The 26,972-nt window shown below is 41.2% G+C and overlaps 2 long non-coding RNA genes across 2 annotated transcripts in view; one reads left to right on the forward strand and one right to left on the reverse strand.

Moving 5' to 3' along the window:
- The window catches only part of LOC119854099, a 169,385-nt gene that overhangs the window by 45,869 nt on the left and 96,544 nt on the right, over positions 1-26,972 (forward strand). The window contains exon 6 of the long non-coding RNA XR_006279981.1: positions 6,749-6,846. This is a non-coding gene — a long non-coding RNA (uncharacterized LOC119854099). The remainder of the gene's footprint in view (positions 1-6,748; positions 6,847-26,972) is intronic.
- Positions 1-26,972, reverse strand: part of LOC122459356 — an 80,727-nt gene that overhangs the window by 40,848 nt on the left and 12,907 nt on the right. Inside the window, exon 2 of the long non-coding RNA XR_006279982.1 lies at positions 6,724-6,937. This is a non-coding gene — a long non-coding RNA (uncharacterized LOC122459356). The remainder of the gene's footprint in view (positions 1-6,723; positions 6,938-26,972) is intronic.

The raw sequence follows: 26,972 nt of genomic DNA on the forward strand, positions 1-26,972 counted from the left end.
TTAAAACTTTAGCGGAGCAGGGGAAAGTTGTTCTGAATGTTAACGTTCACTTTCCATTGTGACTATACTGACATTGGTACCTCTGTGGGTTTTATCTACAACTGCTGCTGTTGCAGTCTTGAGGGATTCCCCCTCCTCACCTGCGGAATGCGTTAGCCAGATAAGGGGGAGAAAGAAGAGGACTCGGGATGATGTGTTCAATGAGATCCTGCAAGCAAGTGCTGCACTGGACTGTGAACAGAGGACCTGGAGGATGAATATTTCAGACTGTATAGAGAAGGAAAGATCAGACAGGAGAAAGGCCCAGGAGTCCAAGCAGAAAAAGGAGAGGGAGCTGTACGAAGACATAATGGTGCAAGCAAACACAGATGCTGCAGACTCTGGTGGATCTTCAGGTTAAACAATCAATCCTGGGCCTCCATTGCAGTTCACAGAGAACTCAGTTACAGCACTGCCCCATACCCCCCTCCCCCAACATTCCATATGGCATCAGGAGGTCACGTCCCTTCTGCTACCACTCCACACTGGGTGACAGTAAGGACAACCTCCACCCAAGAGGTGGCAACTTTTACTCCTTTGCATCACAGATGTTATACAGGACACAGCAGCAAGCTATAACAATTTTTCACTGAGATCCAATCTTGTGAGTAAATAATGCCAGCATGCCTTCAATCTATCAAAAGCACATTCAACTGTCATTCTGCAGCTGCTGAGCTGGTAGCTGAATCTTTCCTTGATGCCTCAAGATAATAGATGTATGACTTCCTGAGCCAGGCGAGCAATGGTTGAGCTGGGTTGCCCAGGATCATTACCGGCATTTCAACATCACCTTTGTTAAGCCACCACTAGGGAAAGAAAGTCCCTGCTTGTAGCTTTCTGAACAGTTCAGTGTTCTGAAAGATGTGAGCATCATGCACCTTCCCTGACCAGCCATTACAATGATGTTGGTGCAGCATCCCCAGAGATCCAACAATGCTTGCATAACCATAGAAAAAGTAGCTCAAAGATGTACTCTGTGGCAAGGTGGTCAGGTGGAAAAATAGGGATATGAATGCATATTTGCAGTTTGGGAACCCCATTGTAGGACATCCACTATGTCCTATACATTGCCAAGATTCAGAGTCCTCTGTAGTAGGAGATGATTAATAGCCCTGCACACTTGCATGACAACAGCCCCCACAGTGGATTTTTCAACTAGAATGTTCTGGCATAAATGACATGTGCCTGCCATCACCCATGGTTTGAGTAATGTTTACCTGAGCTGACCCAAGAGTGGTGCATCCTCACTTGAGAGATTTAAAACACACTACCACACTAGATGTAGCCATGTACCAGAATGTTAAACTGGTTTTAAAACTTGTTTGGTCAGCTCTTTCAAAAGTGGCTTATTTACAATAACAGTTAATATAATGCTGCAGATTCATTCTGAAAGCAAAATTATTAGTAAGCTACGTTTGATTAAACGATAAGCTTTACATTGATTAAAGTACGTAAAAGCATATGGAAAACTCAGTTCTGTTAGAATGGATAAATGTGCCTACAAAGCCATTCTGGTTCAGTAACAAGAAAAACATGCACCTGTTTAAGTCTTATGTAATTTAGCTTGTTTGTCCCATAATAGTTCCTTGAGAATGATCTAGTCCACTCTGGAGTGTTCTCAAAGGATGACAAACCATTCCTGTGTTATTCAAATTATGGAGGCAATTTAGTGGTGTTAACAACAATAGTCACATATGAGCTTCAAATGGCATGCACCTTAGTAGAAAACCCAGGGGAATATTTAATCACTGAAATCTCAGTATTTTAAACATTCTGAGTCTCGATACTACCTCATATATATTACTTAGCCTATAAATTATGTGGAGATAGGAACCTTATTTTCATATCTGTCTATAAAACACCCATCACACGTTGGCACTATACAAACAATACACAACATTGGTTTTTTTAATCTATTTTTGTGATTCGAATGGAAACAAAATACAGAACTATGTTCTGTAGTGCCATGTTGTTTACTCAGGTGTGCTTTTAATAGCGACTTCTTGAAACTGATCAGAGTAGTTAGAGATATGGTAAAGGTATTATCTTGAATAAGCCTTTATGGGTATCAGAGTAGCAGCCGTGTTAGTCTGTATTCGCAAAAGAAAAGGAGTACTTGTGGAACCTTAGAGACTAACAAATTTATTTGAGAATAAGCTTTCGTGAGCTACAGCATCATTGGATGCATTCAGTGGAAAATACAGTGGGGAGACTTATATACACAGAGAACATGAAACAATGGGTGTTACCATACACACTGTAGAGTGATCACTTAAGATGAGCAATTACCAGCAGGAGAGTGCGGGGGGGAGGGCAGGGGGAAGAAAACCTTTGTCAGCCTCCAGCTTTCATCCAGATCACACACAATCCATTTTCTACAGCCAAGCTCTACAATACAACCGCATTTGCTCCAACCCCTCAGACAGAGACAAACTCCTACAAGATCTCTATCAAGCATTCTTACTACTACAATACCCACCCGCTGAAGTGAAGAAACAGATTGACAGAGCCAGAAGAGTACCCAGAAGTCACCTACTACAGGACAGGCCCCACAAAGAAAATAACAGAACGCCACTAGCCATCACTTTCAACCCCCAACTAAAACCTCTCCAACGCATCATCAAGGATCTACAACCTATCCTGAAGGACGACCCATCACTCTCACAGACAGATCTTGGGAGACAGGCCAGTCCTTGCTTACAGACAGCCCCACAACCTGAAGCAAATACTCACCAGCAACCACACACCACACAACAGAACCACTAATCCAGGAACCTATCCTTGCAACAAAGCCCGTTGCCAACTCTGTCCACATATCTATTCAGGGGACACCCTCATAGGGCCTAATCACATCAGCCACACTATCAGAGGCTCGTTCACCTGCGCATCTACCAATGTGATATCTGCCATCATGTGCCAGCAATGCCCCTCTGCTATATACATTGGTCAAACTGGACAGTCTCTAGGTAAAAGAATAAATGGATACAAATCAGAGGTCAAGAATTATAACATTCAAAACCAGTCGGAGAACACTTCAATCTCCCTGGTCACTCGATTACAGACCTAAGAGAGGCTATTCTTCAAAAAACTTCAAAAACAGACTCCAATGAGAGACTGCTGAATTGGAATTAATTTGCAAACTGGATACAATTAACTTAGGCTTGAATAGAGCCTGGGAGTGGTTGGGTCATTACACTACATAAAACTATTTCCCCATGTTTATTCCCCCTCTTCCCCCCGCCCCCACTGTTCCTCAGACGTTCTTGTCAACTGCTGGAAATGGCCCACCGTGATTATCACTACAAAAGGTTTTCTTCCCCCCTCCCGTCCCTCCACTCCGCTCCCTTTCTCCTGTTGGTAATAGCTCATCTTAAGTGATCACTCCCCTTACAGTGTGTATGGTAACACCCATTGTTTCATGTTCTCTGTGTATATAAATCTCTCCACTATTTTTAACTGAATGCATCCAATGAAGTTAGCTGTAGCTCACAAAGGCTTATGCTCAAATAAATTTGTTAGTCTCTAAGGTGCCACAAGTACTCCTTTCCTTTATGGGTAGTAATTTTTCACAGCTGATCACTTTATTAACAAATTTGCCATAGAGTAAAAGTACAGGGTGAATGGAATTCTTACTGTGTGTTTTACTGTGAATAGCATAAGAACACTACAATCATGGTTGGGGCATCTGCTAATAATATTGGGAGAGAGAGAAAGAAGAGGAAACAAATTAGAAGTTATTTGTAGCTGGCACATGACAAGCATCAATTTATACTGTTTGTAGAGTTAATAGAGACCAGGTTCTGCCCTTACTTAAATAAGGAGTAATACCATCTAAGTCTATTGGTTTAAAATCAATGGAGTTATTCCATATTAATGCAGTGGTAAACCTGAACAGAAACTGACCCAGCAGCTTTATTTAAGCCTGAAAAGGAGTAGGTCAGATTCAGACATGGAGCTGCATGGAGCCTTTGTTACTAAAAACTTACAGTGTGCTTCTGCTATAAGAAAAAGAGGCAGTGACCTTAGATTAATCATATCAGACTGTGTGCAGTAAATTAGTTAAAAGACTCTTTAGGATAGCTTTATCCAAGGACTCTCTTACTGAACTACATGGTTTCCAAAGCAACATGTAAAATGTCCTTTTGCTGCTGACTCCCACTGCTGACTAAGCACCTTTTAGTGGTCTAGAGAGACAGAGAGGGCTGAGGAAATCCTCATTCAGCCAAATATGTCCCATATGCATGTGCAAACCTAATGAAAATCAGTTGTGAGGCCCTTTCATGTAACTGCACAGGAATGCATATGATTCACTGCAGACATAATGATTTGCAGAATCCTGTCTTCAAGCTTTAATTTTTTAAAGTTTCAGCCTGCACGAAATTCATTTTCAGCTAATGAAGGCAAATGAAGGAATATTTAATTTTTCAAATTTGTACATGTTTCATTGTAACAGCCTCTGCTGGCCTTCTGTGGTATAGTATGCTTCATTATAGCTGTATTTTAATTTCTCTCTCTCCCTTGTCTGCATAAAGATGAAGTGCACCTGTGATGAAAAATGTTTCTGCTGTGAGCTTTTGTGATGGTGCCTGGGTATATGCTAATCAGGGACATCCTTGTCACATTTGCTCAGCTTCCTTGTTGGAACTATGCTTATTTGTTTAGCTGTGGTCTCTGTTTTAAGATTCCTGCGGGTTCTGTCTGTGCAAACATTTTCATCAAAATAATTGCTTCTGAATATGACTTTGTTTCCTGGTGTTTGGATTTTCCACATACAACTGAAGGGGGTTTAAATTATAGAAACTAATTTTAATGTACTTTTCTACACTAGAAAATAATGTTTTAAAGAAGGTAATCTCACTAAATCTCAGACCTACTTATTTCCTTCCCTCCTAAGCAACTAAGTATATCTTGACAACAATCTGCACAAAATTCTACTCTCTGTTACACTGGCACAACCCCATTGCACTGACATAATTGAGAGAAAATTTGGCCCTACGAGACTAATCATTTTATCCTTATAAGAGTACACTGTATCATTCACCACATGCATTTTGACGGATGAAGTCAACGGGCAGATTGTACATGTGTGGAAAAATTCACCCTTCTTTGATAAAGCACCAATTTCACACAATGAGCCAAATTCTGTGCCAATTTAGACTCAGTCAGTGCAATGTTACAGTAGTCAGTGAAGTTGCATGGAGTGTAAACTACTACACAATTTGGCACAGTGAATCAGTACATCAGATTATGGAAAAACATCCTAAGCAAAATTCTTATTACTTATTGAATCCTGACAGTGCGTTTAGTGCAATACAGTCTATAGAGAAAATCACAGTCCCTGCTCCAGGCTGCTCAGGAGAGAAAGGATGGTCTCAAAATTAAGTCATCAGAGTGAGAATGAGGAAACCAGTATTCCACTGTTCTGTTCCTGGCGCCACCACAGTCTTTCCATATGAACTTAGGCAGGTTGTTTTATCTCTCCGTGTCTCACTTGCTGTAAAATGGGGAAATAGTACTTACCTAGCTTCCATGGACATTGTGAGACTAAATCAATTCACTTTGAGTTCCTCAGATGGAAGATGCTATACAAGTTTAAAGTATTATTACAATCCATGTTAGACTAAATCGCACAAATGTGAAATACAGCGAATTGACAGAATGTAACCTGTCGCAGCACAGATACAGGATAAAAAATTTCTCAAGTTCTCTGGGTTCTGTTCCCAGCTCGTCCAAAGATGCTCTGGATGATCTTGGTCAAGTCACTTAACCTTGCTGTTCCCTCTGTAAACAGGGATAATTATACTTATTTATACTGATATCTATGGATGAAAAGGCCATATAAATGTTATTTGCCTTTATTAAATAACCAGGAGAGTTATGCAATGTATGATATCATTTTCAGCAAGCACCACCATCTTAATAATAATAAATAAACAAACACATTTCTGGAATTCTCTCTGGTCATTTCTTGTTATTATTATTCCTCAGTGTTACATCATGGGGATATTTTTAAAAATATCCATTTCAACGTATAAGATCTTTAAGCACAAAAAGGAAAAGCTACTGTCTAAAATGTGTCCCCATGAATCACCAATAAATCCTGACCTTGTAAGTTTGGATAGTCAGGAATTTGATTAAATCCTCCACAAAATTCCTGCATTTCAGGTGCTCAAATGCACTTGTTCTCCTTAGATTTTCCTCAACATTTTCACAATGATAAATTATTATTTATGATTATTACTGCAATGTCTCAGAGAATGAGGACCGCAAAAGATAGTCCTTGCTCCAAAGAACTTGCAATCTATAACATAATTCCCAGTAGTTTACTCCCTTCAGTAATGAAAAAATACAGATCCTGAGTCAAAATCCATTGAAATCTATTGAATGGGAACCTTTCCATTGACATCAGTGGTCTTTGGATCAAGCTCATAGTGAGTCCTGAGTTTTGCACACATCAAATAAAAATATCAGTTTGGGTTTGGTATATCAGTCCCACACCATCTACAATTGTAAGCACAATAATTGTAAGTACTCCAAATGTATTCTAAATTGGAAATTAATATAAAAGGCTAAGATGCCACAAACCCTTCTTCCATAAATACTCTCTTGGCTTTCCCCATCAAAAATCCATCCTGCACATGCTTGATCATTATTTAATCCTTAGTGAAGAAGTGGATAGCTTACTTTACAACTTCTGTGGCTTTCCCAGGACACGATCTGCCTCCTGAGGAACAATTCCTCGTTGAAAAGAGTGGTCACCCAAGCATGTCTGGCATAGTGAAGACTCAAGTTCTGGCTCCCCTTGAGGTATGTGCATCACAGTGGACCCTGTGTATTTGAGGTTGGTATTCTGGTGCTTTTCCATGCTGACCATTGGGCTCTTAATCCATCTTCGTACCTGCAAACACAAAAGAATTTATGAGCTCCCTTCAACTTCTTTAACCTTGTAATTTCTCAGGGGTATCCTGATGTGGCTATACAGTTATAGGCCATGGACAAGAACCTGATACCATGTAGGATGTCTGGATTTTCTCTCTCTCTCTACTTCTATTATCTTGACTGATTCTCTTTCCTCTCCTTATGACTCTCCATTACATTTGGGAGTCACTGTTTGTGCTGGCCATTTAAACTCTGTCCCTGCCTCCCTCCGAACCATCCTCTCCTGCCTTCCTCCTTTTGTCTTTAGCTTACTGTGTAGCACTTTGCAATACTGTGCATTGAGAACCCCATATAAAAGTAAATGATATTGTATTCTCAAGGTTCGATGTTTCTCATGTACATGCTATATTTAATCTACTTTGTTTCTGTTATTGCCTCCCACTTGACATATGAATTATTTGCAATGTGTAATGGAATTCTTAACGTGGATTAATAAATTAGTTCTCCTTGTTGCAGAAATCAGGGATTTTTCTGGACTTCTTCCTAAATCATTTTATAAACAAAACAAAAAAGAGTCAGCCACATGATCCATGTTCCTTTTGTGCTAGATCAGCTTAAAATACAATGAAGAGAAATGTAAAAACCCCACTGTTCCCTTTTTATTCTGCTTTTGAAAGCTTGAAGGAAATTAACATAGGAAGGTGGAAGTTTATACCAGAATTATTTATCAATAAGAGGTTGAAAAGCTGAGACTGTCTGAGCTGACTAGAAGATTAAACTACATAGCTTCCATTGAAATTAATGGGAACTTTGTGACAGAATCTTTATTTGGCTTAGAAAGTCTCGACCCAGATGTCTGCAAAGGGATGGCTCAAGAACTCTAGCATGAGACAGTGCTGATTCACAACCCATTGATTGTAATCAGGTTCCACAGGCTGGAGGCCAGAATGGAACTTGGCCTCAACATAGAGATGGTTTGTAAGTAGAAGACCAGTCAAGTGCTGTAAATTAGAAAATAATACTTACATTAGTCAAGACCACCAGGCCTGTTGCTGCATTAGCAGTGAGAGTCTAAATCTCAGCAACTGGTGAATGGGTCACTTACAATAAACAAACATTATGAAATGCAGCTAGCCAGAACATCCTCTAGTAACCGGTAGGTGAGCAGTGAGCCCACAATTGCTCATGCTGTGCTAGTCTTCAGAAAATCATATGAACAACTCTCTTTCCTCTCTATGGAAACCAAACAAATAAGATGTCATTCTTGGGGCATATGTGGCACTTGTTATTGTGCTATTTACATTTGTTTCAGAGACACTAATATACGCAGAATGTTGTAATGTATACTTCCGATACTTTGATATTTCATTCAGACCTCAGTTACCCTCTTGTCCTTTACAATCAATCCCTTGAATTTTGGTATATGGCACACACAGTGTCTGCATGCCTTGGCAAAAAGGTATTAAAGTTAAAAAAAAAAGAGGTTAGAGCTGTGTGGAATCATTTTCCATGATATTAAAGCCAAATGTGGTTTCGATTCAACTTTTCTTTTTTTACATTTCTTAAATTCCTTAATAGGTAGAAAGACTGTTCTTCACCATTCTCCTTATTCATAGCTTTTCGGCTTCATGTTGCTCAGCTGGGGTGGTTGGTTTTTTGGTTGTTTTATGAAATATATTTTGAAATTAATCTTTTGACGCTGGCAGATTTTCAACACATTTATTTTGCCAAACATAGTTGAGTCTATGATTGTTACGCACATCACTAAATATATTACTCTCCAAGTAAATTCATGGTTGTCTCAACGTAATTCCAGAACTTGACAAGAACAATTTTTTTCCAGAACACAAAGTCATGCTTTATTTTCCAACTTAGTTTTATTATGGGAGGCAAGTATAATATATGAATTTCTTCTTGATGTGGTATATGTCACTTTATTTGACCTTTTCTTTTACTCTTCCAATCCTGCTTGGTGGTCAGTTAAATGTTTCTAGTGACACTCACCTGCAGTAGTTCTGTCCTTTTTCATTATACCTTTCAGCCTCTGTGTCATAAGTAGGTATGAACAAATCAGTGTACATGAAAGAAGAACCTTCCTAAAACTTCTCCCCAAACATGAAACAAATCTGAAGCAGAGATGGACCTGCTCCAGATCCAAGCTTCAGAATTCAAGGGTTATGTTCCAGTGCTTTGGTTCAGTAAAATATAAAGAAATGGGCCAGCCAAGAAATTCAAATCTAATTCTGTATTTGAACTTTCTGTAGGTTTGACTAGTATTCAATTTTGGGATTTAGGTCCGCATTCAAAATGGGCTGATTCACGATGGCTCAGTAAGTCAGTTTCTTTGTGGGCTTCATTTTGTGCTTCAGAATCTATGCTTTCATTTAAAAAGAAAACTCTCTAGCATATGTGTTTCTAAAGAAAGTCTTCAAAATATGAACATTGCCAATTCAGCAACGTCTGCCTGAGCTAGCAAGCAGCCTGGAACAATAGTTCCGAGAGCTATTCATGGCAATGAGATGTTCACTTAATAGCCCAGCCTTGGTAATTTAAATATCAGCTGTCAATATTGTTACCTATTTCAATGGCTGATTAAAGAGTGTAAGAAAGAAAGGGGACACTTGCATTGTGAAGTGCTGCTGTTAGTAGCGCCTCATGATGGCCTCCTGAATAGGTGATTCTTGAATTATGGATGGAGCTTGGGAGAGTTTCACTACTCATTTTATTCCAGGCTGACTCCTGGTTTTGGTTCAGACTCATGTCACATACTGAATCTAGTTTTTACTGTTTAAAAAAGTTACATTATCTTTATTTTATTAAATATCTAAATACAATTTTAAGTGCTCTTGGTAGTTACAGCCAGGACTGAAAATGGAAATACAGAAACATGATGACAAAGACTGTGCTTATAGGAATTCTTGCCTGGTTAAGACAACCAGGAAGTAAGGGAAATCTGATAAGAGAACTTGAGTGCATGAAATTTCCACAGGTTTCAGAGTGGTAGCCGAGTTAGTCTGTATCAGCAGAAAGAACAAGGAGTACTTGTGGCACCGTAGAGCAGGGGTGGGCAAAATTTTTTGGCCCCAGGGCCACATCGCAGTTGCCAAACGGTATGGAGGGCTAGGTAGGGAATGCTGTGCTTCCCCAAACAGCCTGGTTCCCACCCCATCCGCTCCCTCACACTTCCCGCCCCCTGACTGCCCCCCTTAGAATCTGCAATCCATCCAACCCCCTCTGGTCCCTGTCCCCTGACTGCCCCGACCCCTATCCACACCCCAACCCCAGACAGGCCCCCTGAGACCAACCCACCATCCTCTCCCACTCCATGTCCCCTGAGCGCCCCCATCCAAACCCCCGTCCCTAACTACCTCTCAGACCCCACCCCTATCCAACCCCCCCTGCTCCCGTCCTCCCTGACCCCTGGGACCCCACCCCCATCCAACCCCCCCACCCCCCCCCCCCACCCACCCCCCCCCACTCCCTGTCTCCTGACCACCCCCGAACCTCCGCCCATCCAACAGCCCCCTGTCCCTGACTGCTCCCCGTGACCTCCTGCCCTCCCCTTCCCCTTACCATGCTGCTCAGAGCAGCAGGACTGGCTTATTAGCCTAGTAAGCCTGGAGGTGGGCAAGTGCAAGCTGTGCTGCCTGTGCGGCAGTGTAACATAAATTAGCTTGGGGAATAGTTTTTAGTTAGTGTAATAACTCATCCATGCCACTAGCCATCACCTTCAGCCCCCAAGCTAATTTCCCCATGCTAATATTCCCCCTACTGTTACTCACACCTTCTTGTCAACTGTTGGAAATGTGCCATCCTGATTATCACTACAAAAGTTTTTTTTTCCTGCTGATAATAGCCCACCTTAATCGATTGGTCTCGTTAAGAGTCGGTATAGCAACCCCCATTTTTCATGTTCTCTGAATATAGATATATCTTCCTATTGTATTTTCCACTTCATGCATCTGATGAAATGGGCTTTAGCTCAAATAAATTTGTTAGTCTCTAAAGTGCCACAAGTACTCCTCGTTCTTTCTGCTGAAATTTCCACAGCATTCGCGTTTTGGTTTGAATGAATTTGCATTTTTTTAATCAAAATCAATTCATATAGATTGGCAGACCTTAAGGTTGGAAAAGGTCCCAACTTTCCCAAGTTGGATTAGACAAAGTCCAGATGGTTTGCCATTTTGGTTGAACTAAATTAAGCTTTTCCCCACTGCTCAGTTGAAGCCCCATTTAAGTCAACTAATTCAGGAACAATTTGGCTTAAGGTTCCTGGAATCTGATCTGAAGATTGAGGCTGTTCTTTTCATGGAATCTCAAAAGACATGTAGATGTAGGAATTTTTATTGATTTGTGAGTGGCAGGATATCCGGGTTAGAAAATGAAATATACCCTTAGGCTTGTCTACACATGAAAGTTAATCCAGAATGAAGTAGGGTATGAATTTAAATATAAAATTAACTATTCACAATTAACTCCATGTGTGGACTCTTTATTCCAGAATACAGATGCCTTATTTCGGATTAATTTAAACCAAGTGAATTAAACTGATTCAGAGTAAGGCACTCTTAATCAGGAATAAGAACATCCAAAAATGAAGTTAATCAGGGACAGATATTTGGAATAGCTCCCCATGTAGACCAGCCCTTAGTCTATTTTTTAGATATCACAAACAATTCGCATAACATGCACAGAGAAGTACAACTATTATTCCTGGTACACACGGTGGAAAATAAAATAATTTATATTTGATTTATGACATTTATAGCTGTCCAAAGGCATTTAAAATCTGACTTCAAACTGGAAATATGGACTGGCAACATGTTTTTAAAATCAGCTGTCAACTTCTAAAGAAAAAGTACTTCCCTGGGTTTAGCAGGGAAGAGCCTGGCTTGTAGGAGTGAATCTCAGGTTTCCATAGAATTTTGTAAACTAATATTACCATTTTTCAGACTGACACACTTAAGTTTATTGAAATGTTATGTATATATGTTAGTCACATTAATTCTAAGTCAACACATAGGCCTTTGACCACCTATAATCCTAATGCATTTCAAAGGGTGACTATATAGTTACTAGGCTAATTTCCACTAAGAGTATACCCCATATCTATTGTGTTTGGCTTGGGCTCTATAAAACCTTGCCACATTCCATTCAAAGTGCAAGGCACACTTCTTTGATCGTGCATCCCCTAAAAAAACACCTAGAACAGCACAAATAACAAACTTTAAAAAGAAATTCCACAACCAATTATCTGCCTTGGCAGAGGAAGACACAAAAAAAGATTGAATCACAAGTAACTGATGCTAGCTAAATTGCCGAGTGCAGTACTAGAAGGCACTCATATACCAGGGTGCTGGGTACATTGTTAATTACATTGTAAGCTCTTTGGGGGCAGAGATTGTTTTTGTTCTGTGTTTGAACAGCGCTCAGCACAATGGGTCCGGTCTGTGACTAGAATGCCTATGTTCTAGGATAATAAAAATAATAAAAAAAACATTGTTCTTCATATTAAAGGAGAGATTGCATTAAACAAATAGGTTTTTTATTATTACTTTTTATCTACCTGCTCCAAACCGAGCTCTCTTCTGAATAATATTGACAGATCCCTGCATTGCCATGTGAAGGGTGACCCTTTGAGCCCTCCAGAAAATTTCCCTCATGCCTACATAACAGGAGCAACTGATCCACACAGCTGGGCTGGCATCACTTTAATAGAATAGACCAAAATGAGAAAGTGCTCTCAGTTTAATTTTGCCTAGTCTTGATAACAGGATCTGCATGCCTTTTCCTCATCTATTCCCCATCTCCATTGGAAACTTCATAGAATCTAGAAACGCAGGGCTGGAAGGGACCTCGAGAAGTCATTAAGTCCGGTCCCCTGTGTAGAGCAGGACCAAGTAAATCTAGATCATTCATGACAGGTGTTTGTTCAACCTGTTCTTAAAAACCTCCAATTTCATATTGCTACATGTCTGTAGTGGACTTCGTCACAGTATTTGGACATAATGTTGTGAAGGCCAAAAGTATAACTGAGTTCAGAAAAGTATTAGATAACTTCATGGAGTAAAGGTCCATCAATGGCTATTAGCCAAGATGGTCAGAGATACAACTCCATTCCCTAAACCTCTGACTACTAGAAGTTGGGACTGGATGAAGGGATGGATCACATGATAAATTGTCCTGTTCTGTTCACTCCCTCTGAAGCATCTGGCACTGGCCACTAATGGAAGACAGACTATTCGGCTAGATGGACCATTGGTCTGACCCTGTATATACATCTTATGTTCTGATGATATAGGTCATCTATGAAGCTTGGATCTCACTGTGTGATCTATTTGGAATCCATGCTTCATATGATAAATCTATGAGACTTGCTAAATGTTGCCCTAAATGTTTAACATTAATTAGCAAAAGATAGAGCAAATGATTTGGTAAAATAATCCCCTTCACACTTATGAGCCTTCATCCCCTGTCAGAACCAACCTTGCACATAATTTCCTTCTCACATTTTGAAATGTGTTTGCACTCAAGGTCTGCTGGAACAGGAAATGCCATAATAGCTTGCCAAAGCTGTTCTTGCAGTATTTCTGTAAGCAGAACTGACGTACCTTTCACAAGAAAATCTTACTCATGCCAGGTTTTCAAGGTAGTTCAGGCAAACTTTGCATAAGCATCTAAGCTCCTCGATGTTTATCTGATCCCCACCTGAACTTTTGAGAGTCAGCCATCACTAACCCTAACCTGAATTAGAATTGTTCTAACGCTGACTTAAACAAAATCTTTACTCCAAAGGAATTGTGCCAAATACACCTTTGTCAAGTATACTTATAATCTTACTGAAAGGTGAACACACATTCATAAATAAAAAATAAATCAGGCTCTTTATTTTCTGAGTCTAGCTTGCTCTAGTTTCTTTGTTTCATCTACTTTCTAAAAGCCTGATATCCAGCAGCGATAATCCCTCAGACTAGAATATTGCCAGATGTGATTAAATGAGGTTGCCAAATTCCAGGTTTTTTCCACTCTTGGCTTTTCCTCTTATGTAATAATAAACAGATATAGCTTTTAATTCAATATGGTTCAGCTGTCAATGGCATCAGTTGACTCAGCACTCTTTGTACTGTAGACAGGTATTAATTCATAAATCAGTCCCATTTACTGTAATCACAAGCAATGTTTTCCATGAGGGAAACATCAACTTCTTCTACAGAGCACCCTAGCACTTAGAGCTGCCCTCATTCTACTGAGCTCCCACAGGTGCCATTACTAAATTGTTACTACCCTATTTCACGGTGGTCTTTGGGGTCATCCTTGGGTTTGGGGAGTATTGATACGATGATCCTCCTTAAGACTCCTTCTGGCCTGTGTTGGGCCTGTCTTTAGCCCACAGGCTTGTCTGCAAAGGGCTCCATTTTTCAGGGATGCTGAAAAGAATGGGAGTTGAGGGTGGAGAGTAGCTGCCAGGAGAGGATCAGCACCTGCTTCAGCCAGCCACTGTCCTGTCCCCTGCAGTCCAGATCCCCATCTTCCAAAATGGAGGATGACCGTTGGTCTCTGTAGTCTCATTGCATCAGAATACACAACAGCTACTCTGTACACTAAGGCTGCCTACATTACGAGCTACGGGTGTGATCCCTCTGCCCACGTACACACACTTGCACAAGCTCCCATAGAGCCAGAGTGAGTATAAATAGCAGCGAAGCTGCAGTAGCATGGGCCATGGCAGTGGAGCCATGGCCTAGCCATAGCGAGTACAAACCCACCTGAACTCAGTGAGTGTGTATTTCACAGTTTGCTTCCCTAAGACAACAAACAATGGGGGGCTGCTGGACAGTTTTTGGTGGGACTGAAAAAAATGCTTTAACTGTGTTGGTTGGAATTTTACAGAGTCAAGGTTCCCACTACTGGTGCATGCTCCTCTTTGTATAATCTCATTGCCTTTTATACCTCTCAGTCAGCTTACTGCTTCCTCTACAGAGTCTCATTGCAGTGTCTCTGACATGAATATTCATTTTCCTACCAGACAGTATCAAATGCCTTAATTGTCATCTCATGCTGTTTGTGTGCTAGCTTTGTATCCCAGTGATATCAAATGCACTTTTCTCCTACTCCAGTTGCAGTTCATCTGATCCTTTCCTCCCTTCTCCTGGCATTATCTAATTACAACTCAGAGCAGGATTTGAATTTTCCTCCATTATATAAGACGTACAGTGTTCACAGAGCTCTTGGAATCATCTCCCTGAAGCCTGGAGGGCAACTTTCAGGAAATTCATTTAAATTACAGTTATGGAGATTGTTGAATGAAAGGTTCATTGTTCAAACTGTGTACAGTCAGCTAATTAAATAGAAGATGGTAAATGAGAGGGAAGCTGATTAATGTCCAAATGGAGATTTATCACTGCTCTCTATTTGGCTTTGTCATATAATTTGTTATGTCCCAGGGGAAAAGTAACACTGCAATAGAATCAATTTGTCAGAGCACCTCAAACTGCTATTTTCTTCAAAACTCTGTAATGCATCACTTTATTTATTACTGATCACATTTTATTTTAGAAAGTAAATGAAGAACAGTCCCTGAGTAATTATCAGGTGCCATTCTCTGTGGCTGCGTTACAAAAAATGGGCTGAGGCCCAAGTAGAGTCCAGCTGTCATACATATAAAGGGAAGAGTCACCACCTTTCTGTCCCCAGTGCTATAAAAACCCTCCTGGTCAGAGGCAAAACCCTTTCACCTGTAAAGGGTTAAGAAGCTAGGATAACCTTGCTGGCACCTGACCAAAATGACCAATGAGGAGACAAGATACTTTCAAAGCTGGAGGGGGAAACAAAGGGTTTGTCTGTCTGGGTGATGCTTTTGCTGGGAACAGATCAGGAATGCAGCTCAGAACTCCTGTAAAAAGTTAGTAAGCAATCTAGCTAGAAATGCGTTAGATTTCCTGTTGTTAAATGGCTGGTAAAATAAGCTGTACTGAATGGAATGTATATTCCTGTTTTTGTCTCTTTTTGTAACTTAAAGTTTTGCCTAGAGGGATTCTCTATGTTTTGAATCTGATTACCCTGTAAGGTATTTACCATCCTGATTTTACAGAGGTGATTCTTTTACATTTTCTTTAATTAAAATTCTTCTTTTAAGAACCTGATTGATTTTTCATTGTTCTTAAGATCCAAGGGTTTGGGTCTGTGTTCACCTGTACAAATTGGTGAGGATTTTTATCAAGCCTGCCCCAGGAAAGGGGGTGTAGGGCTTGGGGGGATATTTTGTGGGGAAGACATCTCCAAGTGGTCTCTTTCCCTGTTCTTTGTTTAACACGCTTGGTGGTGGCAGCATAGGGTTCAAGGACAAGACAAAGTTTGTACCTTGGGGAAGTTTTTAACCTAAGCTGGTAAGAATAAGCTTAGGGGGTCTTTCATGCAGTTCCCCACATCTATACCCTAGAGTTCAGAGTGGGGAAGGAACCTTGACACCAGCATTTCTATTCAGGCCAGGAGTATCATTAATGTGGCTCAGATTCATTAAAAATTGGGCCTTCCCCAAATATGCATCAGGAAATGATATGCATGCTGAGAGAGATTTCAGAGTAGCAGCCATGTTAGTCTGTATTCGCAAAAAGAAAAGGAGTACTTGTGGCACCTTAGAGACAAACAAATTTATTTGAGCATAAGCTTTTGTGAGCTACAGCTCACTTCATCGGATGCATTCAGTGGAAAATACAGTGGGGAGATTTATATACACACACAGAGAACATGAAACAATGGGTGTTACCATACACACTGTAAGGAGAGTGATCACTTAAGATGAGCTATTACCAGCAGGTAGGGAGGGTGGGGGGGAGGAAGAAAACCTTTTGTGGTGATAATCAAGGTGGGCCATTTCCAGCAATCGACAAAAGCGTCTGAGGGACAGTGGGGGCTGGGGGGGGGAAATAAACATGGGGAAATAGTTTTATGTAGTGTAATGACCCATCCACTCCCAGTCTCTATTCAAGCCTAAGTTAATTGTATCCAGTTTGCAAATTAATTTCAATTCAGCAGCCTCTCGTTGGAGTCTGTTTTTGAAGTTTTTTTGTTGAAGAATAGCCACTCTGTAATTGAGTGACCAGAGAGATTGAAGTGTTCTCCGACTGGTTTTTGAATGTTATAATTCTTGACGTCTGATTTGTGTCCATTTATTCTTTTACGCAGAGACTGTCCAGTTTGGCCAATGTACATGGCAGAGGGGCATTGCTGGCACATGATGGCATATATCACATTGGTAGATGCGCAGGTAAATGAGCCTCTGATAGTGTGGCTGATGTGATTAGGCCCTATGATGGTGTTTTCTGAATAGATATGTGGACAGAGTTGCCAACGGGCTATGTTGGAAGGATAGGTTCCTGGGTTACAGAGTAGCAGCCGTGTTAGTCTGTATTCACAAAAAGAAAAAGAATACTTGTGGCACCTTAGAGACTAACAAATTTATTTGAGCATAAGCTTTCGTGAGCTACAGCTTTTCGTGAGCTTTCGTGTATGGTATACCCATTGTTTCATGTTCTCTGTGTGTGTATATAAATCTCCCCACTGTATTTTCCACTGAATGCATCCGATGAAGTGAGCTGTAGCTCACGAAAGCTTATGCTCAAATACATTTGTTAGTCTCTAAGGTGCCACAAGTACTTTTTCTTTTTGTTCCTGGGTTAGTGGCTCTGTTGTGTGGTGTGTGGTTGCTGGTAAGTATTTGCTTCAGGTTGGGGGGCTGTCTGTAAGCATAAGCTTTCGTGGGCTAAAACCCACTTCATCGGATGCATGAAGTGAAAAATACAGTAGGAAGATATATACACACAGAGAACCATGAAAAAATGGGTGTTGCCATACAGTTAGGTGAACTATTATCAGCAGGAGAAAAAAAACCTTTTGTAGTGATCATCAGGATGGCCCATTTCCAACAGTTGACAAGAAGGTGTGAGTAACAGTAGGAGGGTAAAATAAGCATGGGGAAATAGTTTTACTTTGTGTAATGACCCATCCACACCCAGTCTTTATTCAAGCCTAATGTAATGGTGTCCAGTTTGCAAATTAATTCCAATTCAGCTGTTTCTCGTTGGAGTCTGTTTTTGAAATTTTTTTCTTGTAGTATTGCCACTTTTAGGTCTGTAATCGAGTGACCAAAGAGATTGAAGTGTTCTCCGACTGGTTTTTGAATGTTATAATTCTTGACGTCTGATTTGTATCTATTTATTCTTTTACATAGAGACTGTCTGGTTTGGCCAATGTACATGGCAGAGGGACATTGCTGGCACATGATGGCATATATCACATTGGTAGATGTGCAGTGAACGAGCCTCTGATAGTGTGGCTGATGTGATTAGGTCCTATGATGGTGTCCCTTGAATAGATATGTGGACAGAGTTGGCAAAGGGCTTTGTTGCAAGGATAGGTTCCTGGGTTAGTGTTGTGTGGTTGCTGGTGAGTATTTGCTTCAGGTGGGGGGCTGTCTGTAAGCAAGGACCGGTCTGTTTCCCAAGTTCTGTGAGAGTGATGGGTCGTCCTTCAGGATAGATTGTAGATCCCTGATGATGCCCTGGAGAGGTTTTAGTTGGGGGCTGAAGGTGACGGCTAGTGGTGTTCTGTTACTTTCTTTGTTGGGCCTGTCCTGTAGTCAGTGACTTCAAGAAGCTGAAGGAACCAAAAGTGCCCAAACTTAGCAAGCCTTCTAGTAGTCGCCTAGTTTTTTTTCTCCTGCTGAATAGCTCATCTTAACTGTATGGCAACACCCATTTTTTCCTGTTCTCTATGTGTGTGTGTGTATATATCTTTCTACTGTATTTTCCACTGCATGCATCCCATGAAGTGGGTTTTAGCCCACAAAAGCTTATGCTCAAATAAATTTGTTAGTCTCTAAGGTGCCACAAGTATTCCTCGTTCTTTTTGCTGATGCAGACTAACATGGCTACCACTCTGAAACCTATAATAACTATGTAATTGTGTCGACATATAGGCCCAGATACTCTAGCTGAAACCAAGAAATGCTTGGAAGTGAGGGGTTGCAAAGGTTGTTGATTCATATTTTTCAATATACATTTATCACTGTATTTTTTCCTTTTGAAATTCATTCTTCAGATTATCACTTGCAGCAATCATTTTTTGCATCCTTCAATAGTTTTGGCTGAAATAGCACTTCAAGATAAAATATAATTTCAATATAATAATACTTGTTGCTGTATTATGTAATAATGCATGCAGAACATGATGAATTGTGAGATACAGTCTCAAACATCATTTAACTCCAATCATTCGCTGTTAGATGAAAAGTGTTGTCATAATGAGACGCGTAAAGGACATTTTGGGTGTTCTCCTCGTTTGAACCTAATGCTGCTTCTCTTGCTCTCAAAAACTGCAAAGGATAGATTTGTTATACAAGATCAGGCACTTATATCATCATAATGATTCATAAACTTTAAAGCTGGAAGGGACTATTAAATCATGTAATCTGATCTTCTTATATCACAGGCTATAAATTTCACTCATTTACTCCTGTGTTTAGCCAAATAAATTGTGTTTGGCTAAAGAATATCTCCTGGAAAGGCATCCAACCTTGCTCTGAAGACAGCAAGAGATGGAGTATTCACCACTTCCCTTGGTACTTTGTTCCAATTGTTAATCACCCTTGCTGCTGAGCTGATAAGAATGCTTTGAGATATACTGACCATAAGGCTTCTTCTACAGTACCTTTCAGTATTTTGTTTAGGAAAAGTTCAATTGATTTGCTTTGCAATGTCATATAAAACCAAAGAAGATTAATTTTCCGAAGATCATTCACTATCTTTTTCTTAACTGTTTCCAACATGTGTGCTGACAGGTGTGAACTCATGGGTGCAGGGACCATTTGAGATTTACCTATCACTGCAGAAAAGAATGTATGAGTCTGAACAATTTGTAAAGACACTTCCACAGCACACCCTTCCCCCAAAACTTGCATGCAGAGAGGCTGAAACTGTTTAATAAGTTGACTTTATTAGGTTTGAATTTGTTGGATGGTTAAGAATCATGAGCATGACTTCTTTTCACATTTGTGAAGAAATCTATCTGCCTGGAGGTTAGTAAATATGAAAGGGAGAGGTAGTATTTGTGGTTTTTCTTGATACAGAGCTTGATGTGACCTTATGTGCATTCCCATAACAATGGAATATTATTAATACTTTCTAGTCACATTTTTGTCTGCCCTGAATTTTAATTCTGTTTTGACTCCCACCAAAATGCTGACTTTTGATATACCAAGGACTCAACAAATAACAAGAATCCTCTCTGCCCCCGTCCCTCCAAAATGACATAACCTGTAAAACTACAGATGCTTCAAGTAGTGAAATGTAAAGACTTTCTTTTGCGCCTCTCTAAGCTGCCTGGTATATCAATAAATGGTTCAACAAGTTGTTTTTCTTCACAGTTTAACTATATCCCTTTGAGAGAACTGCTCATTAAAGACGGCTAAGTGCTGTGGACAAAAAACAAGTTAACAGGAGAAAAGCCGCATTACATACTATCACTCATTAACAGTCCTTCCTTTAAAAAAAAAAAAAAGTCTTCAGCAAGAATGTAGCAACAGATGCAACACTCACACACGCATAAAAATACGATAACAACAAAGACTTCTTCAGTTTACATGATATCCCTTCTTCTTAGGCCGGTATTTTTTCAAGGGCATGGTCACAAACCACAGTAAGTATATTGCTGAGCATTTTTATCCTCAATGGGCCTGCATATGCTTTCAGGACCATTAAAATAAAAACCTTTTGTTTTGGAAACACAAGCTGAAGTGGAAGCCACCAACAATGACTCATCAGCTTCAGGGCTGGAGTCTCCCATATGGTTAGTCTGGGTTTTGTGGGTATGTCTATACTCACAGGTGCCAGCTTCCTCTGGGCCCCAGGGGTGCTCACCCCTCCACTCCACCCCAGGCCCTGCCCCCAACCCCCCTTACCTGAAGCCCCCATCCCACCCCACCTCTTCCTGCCCCTGCTCCACACCCACCCTGCCTCTTTCCACCCAGTTCTTCCCCCTCCCCTGAGTGCGCCCCATTCCAGCGCCTCCCCCCCTGCTCCAGCACCTCCTGCATGCCCCGGAACAGCTGTTCGCGGTGGGCTGGAGGAGCTGGGAGGGAGGGAGAGGAGTTGACCGGCAGGGCTGCTGGCAGACAGGAGGCTCGGCGGGGGAGGAGGGAAGAAGGAGGAGGGGAGCTGGCTGCCAGTGGGTGCTAAGCACCCACTATTTTTTTCCGTGGGTGCTCCAGCCCTGGAATATGCGTGGAGTCGGTGCCTATGTCTACCCTACAAATGTAAGTTGATCTATGCTAGGTCAAATTACAGTCACCGCAATAATTACTGCAGTGGTGCATGTCTACAGCACCCTCTTTGGTTCAGTGATGTGTGTCCTTCCCAGGAGCGCTTCCACCAACCAAAGAGGGCAGTGTGGGGAACTGAGAGCCCGGTCTCTCAGCTCTGCTGGAAGCCTGGCTGCCCCACAGGCTCCTGGGCTCTGGGCAGGCTGCTCCGCACCTGCTCCCTGTTCCCCACCGGGAGCAGGGAGAAGCCACCCAGGGCTTCTCATCTCCCTGTTCCTCACCGGGAGCTGGGAAAGCTCTCTGGGGCTTCTCACCACCAGGGAGTCAGGGCCAGTTGCCATGAAATTGACAAGGCTGATTGGCTCCAGGCAGCGAGCGGGTGAGGGGGCTGCTTGGGCTTCTCACCCAAGCTCCCAGGGAACAGGTCTGAAGCCACCTGAGCTTCAGCTCCCCTCTGGGCCCTCACTCCAGCTCCCAGACAGGAGCAGGGTCCAGCTGCCCAGCTCTCCAGGGAAGCAGGGCTTTCTTGTCAATTTCATGATTTCTGCCATGAAATTGACAAGACAGCTGATGTAAGTAACACAAGGTCCACACTGCCTCACCCTAATTACACCGACATAAACCTTTCGCCTCTCATGGAGATGGAGTTATTATGTCGGTGTAGTACGGCACTTAGAGCAGCAGGAGGAAGGCTGTAGTGTAGTCACTGACATAATTAGGTTGACAGAAGCTGCCTTAGGTCGACCTAACTGTGTAATGTAGACCAGCCCTGAGGCAGCTTGTTTTGACTCCCCTATTCCACATGTTCGGCTTTTTTCAATCTGTGCAAACTAAATTTCCAAAGTCGTTTCGGTAAACATCATTGATGCTAACAATTTTTTTCCTCTTAGCAAGCCAACATTTTAGAAGGTCAAGGTTGATTAAGTTAAACAATGTGTATTACATCAGGGAAGAATATCCTCTCGTTGAAAACCCTGCTGGTAGGCAGACATATGTGATTTCAATTTGGCAGCTGAATGATTTCACAGTCCTCGTGGTCTTGGCAAATAGTATTTTACTCCATGTCAATGTGTGAAGGAAATAGGAAAGCAGCGGCCCACTTTGCCAAAAGAGTTACTTTAGCTGAAACAAACAAAACAGCAAAGAGGGAAAGAGGCGGAGGAAATGACTGAGACAGACAAGTTACCCAGGTTTTTAAAAGGATTGGAGAGCTTTCAGTTATGCAAGTGAAGTCAATGAAACAAAGGAAATCAAACCTCATACTTAAACTTATTGTTGTTGATTTGGGAAGTGAGTTTGTAACTAACGGTACCATTTTCAAAAGCACGCAAGTGACTTAGGATCCTAAGTCCATTCCTATTTTCAAGTGATTATGGGACTTAGGTGCCTACGTCCCATTGACTTTACCCTACGGGCCTTACCAAAGTTAATGCAAGCCCTGCCATTCACCTCAGAGACCTTGGTATCAAAAGCTACATGGATCCACCAGCCAACCTGGGACTCCACCGCCCGCGAAGGAACAGTCTGTTCCTTGGACCTCCATGGCCCTACTCAATGCACAACCTGTTTAACTGTGTGGGACCAGGAGTTAAACACTAAAGGGGGCAAATCAGAAAAACAGAAGAAACATGAGTGGGCAGAAAATGATTTGTTTATATATTTATTTATGGAGCACTGTCGGGGTGTTCAGAGCTGTACAAGAAGAGGGGCAGGCCTGGTCTTATCCAATGAAGTTTATAATCCAAAATGGACAGATAATACAGTTTAGACACAAAATATCCTGGATGGCCAGAGAATAGAACATCCAGTCTCAAAATGTTTCATATATTTTTCCCCTCAAAGTTTCTTAATGAATCTTAAATAGAAAAGAATAAATTCATTTAAGCTAAGAGATCCCACAGGAATCACCTTTGCTCCCTCAATCCATTCTAAATTGAAGTGGAATAGAAGAAACAAAGGCATATGGAATAAAGAAGCATACGGATCTAAAAGAGAAATATTTCCCTTTTGAGAGGACTAGAGAAGAGTGTATTGTATAGGCCATGGACTCAAGAAGGAACCAGCATTAAGTGTGTTAAAGGAAGCATCTAACAACATAAATCAACTCTTACAATCTTGTTATCAAAAATGTAGTCACAGCCCATCTCCCCCAAGTGCATTGGAACCCCAAGTGCACTGAGGAACCACTGTCAAACTGAAATGTACCCTCTAAAAGATAGGTCCAGGGTAATGAATTGAGAATCTCCCTCCTGAGGCTTGCACTGACGATTGGCTTCTTACTTCACAGAGAGGCTTGGTAATGATAGAGACCCTGCTCTGGGGGAGGCATTTAAATGACACACTACATGAAATATTACTTCGAAAACAACCAAAAAAAACCTTTTCACAAATGTTTCTGAGTCTCCTTTCCACCTAGCATCCTCGAGCCCAGAGGCAATGAGACCAGTGTGTAAATTATCCTCACTGAACACATTACATGTGAACAAGTGTAGTGTTCAAACAAAGCTCGTGGTCCAATATAAGCCCCATACTGAACTCACTCCATTGTGCTTAGGAATTGCTGCACATACCATAGAGTATGAAAAATCATCCTATTGTTTGGGGCAGGAAGAGAAGTGAAAGGAGGTTGGAAAGAGAATAGTTACCTATTTTGGCCCAGATCCTGTGCAGTTCAGCTAGCCAGGCTGTGCAGTGAAATTCTCAGTGGAAGGAACTCCCCAACCCCCACCATGGAACATCTGAAGTGCTGCGCTGCAGCTGCCACTCCCATACTATAAGAGTCAATGGCTGGGTTGGTGGCGAATCCGTCGACCCTGTTCCTGCTCTCTTCCATACCAAACGCCACCAAGTGACAGCACATGATGAATTCCCATGGAGCTCAGCTCTGTGACTTATAAGAAGGTGCTGTCCCTTTGCAGACTTCACAAATCCCACTCCATTCCTGCACAGTGGAACCATGCTGGTTCTGCTTCAGCGGGGGAGCTTCGTGGCCATGGAGGGGGTAGAGGCGCACTTGCGTCTCATGCCATGCACATACTTTAGTTTGTAGTTGCAAGTTAGGTACAATGTTGGCCAGATCCTCAGCTGGTGTAACTCAAGCTCACTCCAGTGAAGCCAAGGAGCTGGCAGCAGTGGCCACAGTGGGGTGACTCAGCGGTGCTATGCCCTGGCTCCAGGTCAAGGGTAAGATTCTTTTTCCCCAACCACATGTAGGTCCCTGTGCGGAGCTCCTTTGCTTGGGGCGGCTGGTAACATGGCTGTAAAAGAGCAGCAACACCAGGGACTATGAACTTGGTAGAGAAGCTACTGAAAATATAAGTAGTGGATGGATCAAAAGCCCTACTTCCACGGAGAGAATGGAAGCATCAGCATTGTTCAGTTCTTTTAAATTACCGTGAAACCAAATACCTTTTCAGCAATGAAGTCAGAGCACTTGCCTGACGATGAACAGCAAGGGAGTACAGTTACCCTGGCCTCAATCCTTAGGGAAACCAATTCATTTACTTCATATCCCTCTGTGAACAAGGTTACTAAATAAGCATGTGAACCTGCTGATTAGTGCCCTTCTCTGGTTAAAGAATAAATCTTTTGAAAACAAAGCCCAAGTGCTGCTTAATGAGAGAGAGAGAGAGAGAGAGAGAATTCTGAGAAGGCCTGAAAGTGAAATCTGAAACAACCTGGCTCTAAAGAAAAGAAGCTAGCTTTACACCTTCCTTTCCCTTTGCTCATCTTTTAAATCAGCTTGGATTAATTCAAAAGGATTTGGTTGAGATGAAAGTGAGCACCTGAGTAAATTAATTCAGCATGTGTCATTATGGAGGGAAACATCTGCCTGTAGAGTGGCAGAGATTATAAAATATATCCAACTCATATATAAAATAAACCCAGACCTAGAGTTCTTTAAAGGCTTGTTCCTGATCTCATCTCAGGCTTGTTAGCATGTATAGCAAAGGGGGTTGGTTCTGAAAACAGCTGATTACTGGCATTCAGATTCCATTGATTTTATGCACAGGAGTTACATATGTGCTAAGTTACCTGAAAAGATTTACTGGGGTGCTCTTCACATACAGGTAGGATAATCTCCCATTTTACCCTATCGTTACTTGCTTGCTCAGTACTAGTTAGCATTTTATAGGTGCTTTTTCTGCATTTCCTTTGAGCTCATTCGTCAAGGCAAATTCTGAGTTTGTGTGAGTATTTATTAATGCAGGTTTCAGGCAAAATAAATGCATTTAAAATCTATCTATCAACACAATTCCAATGCTCCATGCAATTGCATCAGATTATGGATTACATAGTCAGCCAGTTTGGTTAAGGCAGTGCCAACAGAATGGAGGAGTGAGATTGAAACAAATTTGGAAAAATGATTTAGAGGTACATTCTGACAATGGCATATGGGTGATAATCTTAAGTATCTGATCCAAAGCACATTAAAGTCAGTGGATAAGCTGCTAGTGATGTCAATGGTTTTTGGATCAGGCCTTTTGTGGGTGAATTTACCCCTACATTTAATGGAGATCTTGCCTTTATTTAAAGGGGAGAGGTGATTTTTTTGAGCACCATATACTGAATGATTATTATCATAATCATTTTTAATATTTAAATATTCAACACAACCTTTAATTTCAAGGATTCTTATAGGGGAAGGCAATTTTCTGAAAGTTTAAACAAGAAATGCACCACGGTTCATAATTATTAGCTGCAGGTCCTAAAATTCATAACACTGGGCATTCTACCAACTATGTATCTTCAGTTGCAGCAGTGTCTTTAACTTTATTATAGTTTTTTTGATATCACAGTATGTCCTCCCTCCATCTTACTTTCCTATTATCTTTCTGTTCAGCTTCCTTTTCTTTGCACGGATCACTGTCGTTCAGTCTAGGTACTAGTCAAAAAACTTCCATACAGAGAAATCCAGTAGTGATTTTGTTCTAATGTGTAGCAACACTCCTGCTGTGACTGTCTCACAACACAAAGATTCAGTCCAAAACTCCAACCAGGCCAGCCCATTTTACCAAATCTAGGGTGAACTATTGATTTTCTTTCCTTTGGTGACTTTTTTTGTAAACTGATCATTAATTGTACAGGAAGGACTATACAGGAAAGATGGACCCAAAGATTTGGGTGATTCAGCCAAGTTTGTCAGCTAAGCATAATGGCTTACATTATCAGTATAAAACCTACCAATTACTTATCATTAATTGAATTCCCATTTTAAACTATTTTAACTTAGTTACCATTACGCTTGTTAAAGTTTTCCATTCTTTCATTAGACAAATGTGAGGCCATATTAGCACCAGAAGGATACAGAAAGAGCCATCTTTTCTTTCTCTAGTTCTGGGATTGCTCATAAGGTTTAACAGATCTTTAGGCCAGATTTTCAATGTGCTGAGACCTTTTGAAATATCTGCCTCTTAAAGAACAGCACTTTCCAGCCTATGTAAGGATCTGCTTGCTGCTCCTCAACTTTGGAATGTGGCTTAATAATAATTGTTTGTTTTTCTCTCTGCCACAATTTGAAGGCCTCTTAGTGCCTCAACAAAAATTAGTACACAGTAATTAATGAATGAGGCAAAAGAGGCTAATTAAGATAAATTCAGAGCAGAAAGTGAAATAAAAAGAACATAGCTAGCACTTCCTCCCAAACCCACCAGATCTCTCTCTCTCTCTCACTCCCCCCACGACCCCGCAACCAAATTTTTATTATTATAAGCTTCCATCAAGATTGGGGCCCCAT

Source organism: Dermochelys coriacea, chromosome 3, assembly GCF_009764565.3.
Source record: "Dermochelys coriacea isolate rDerCor1 chromosome 3, rDerCor1.pri.v4, whole genome shotgun sequence".
Taxonomy (NCBI): domain Eukaryota; kingdom Metazoa; phylum Chordata; order Testudines; family Dermochelyidae; genus Dermochelys; species Dermochelys coriacea.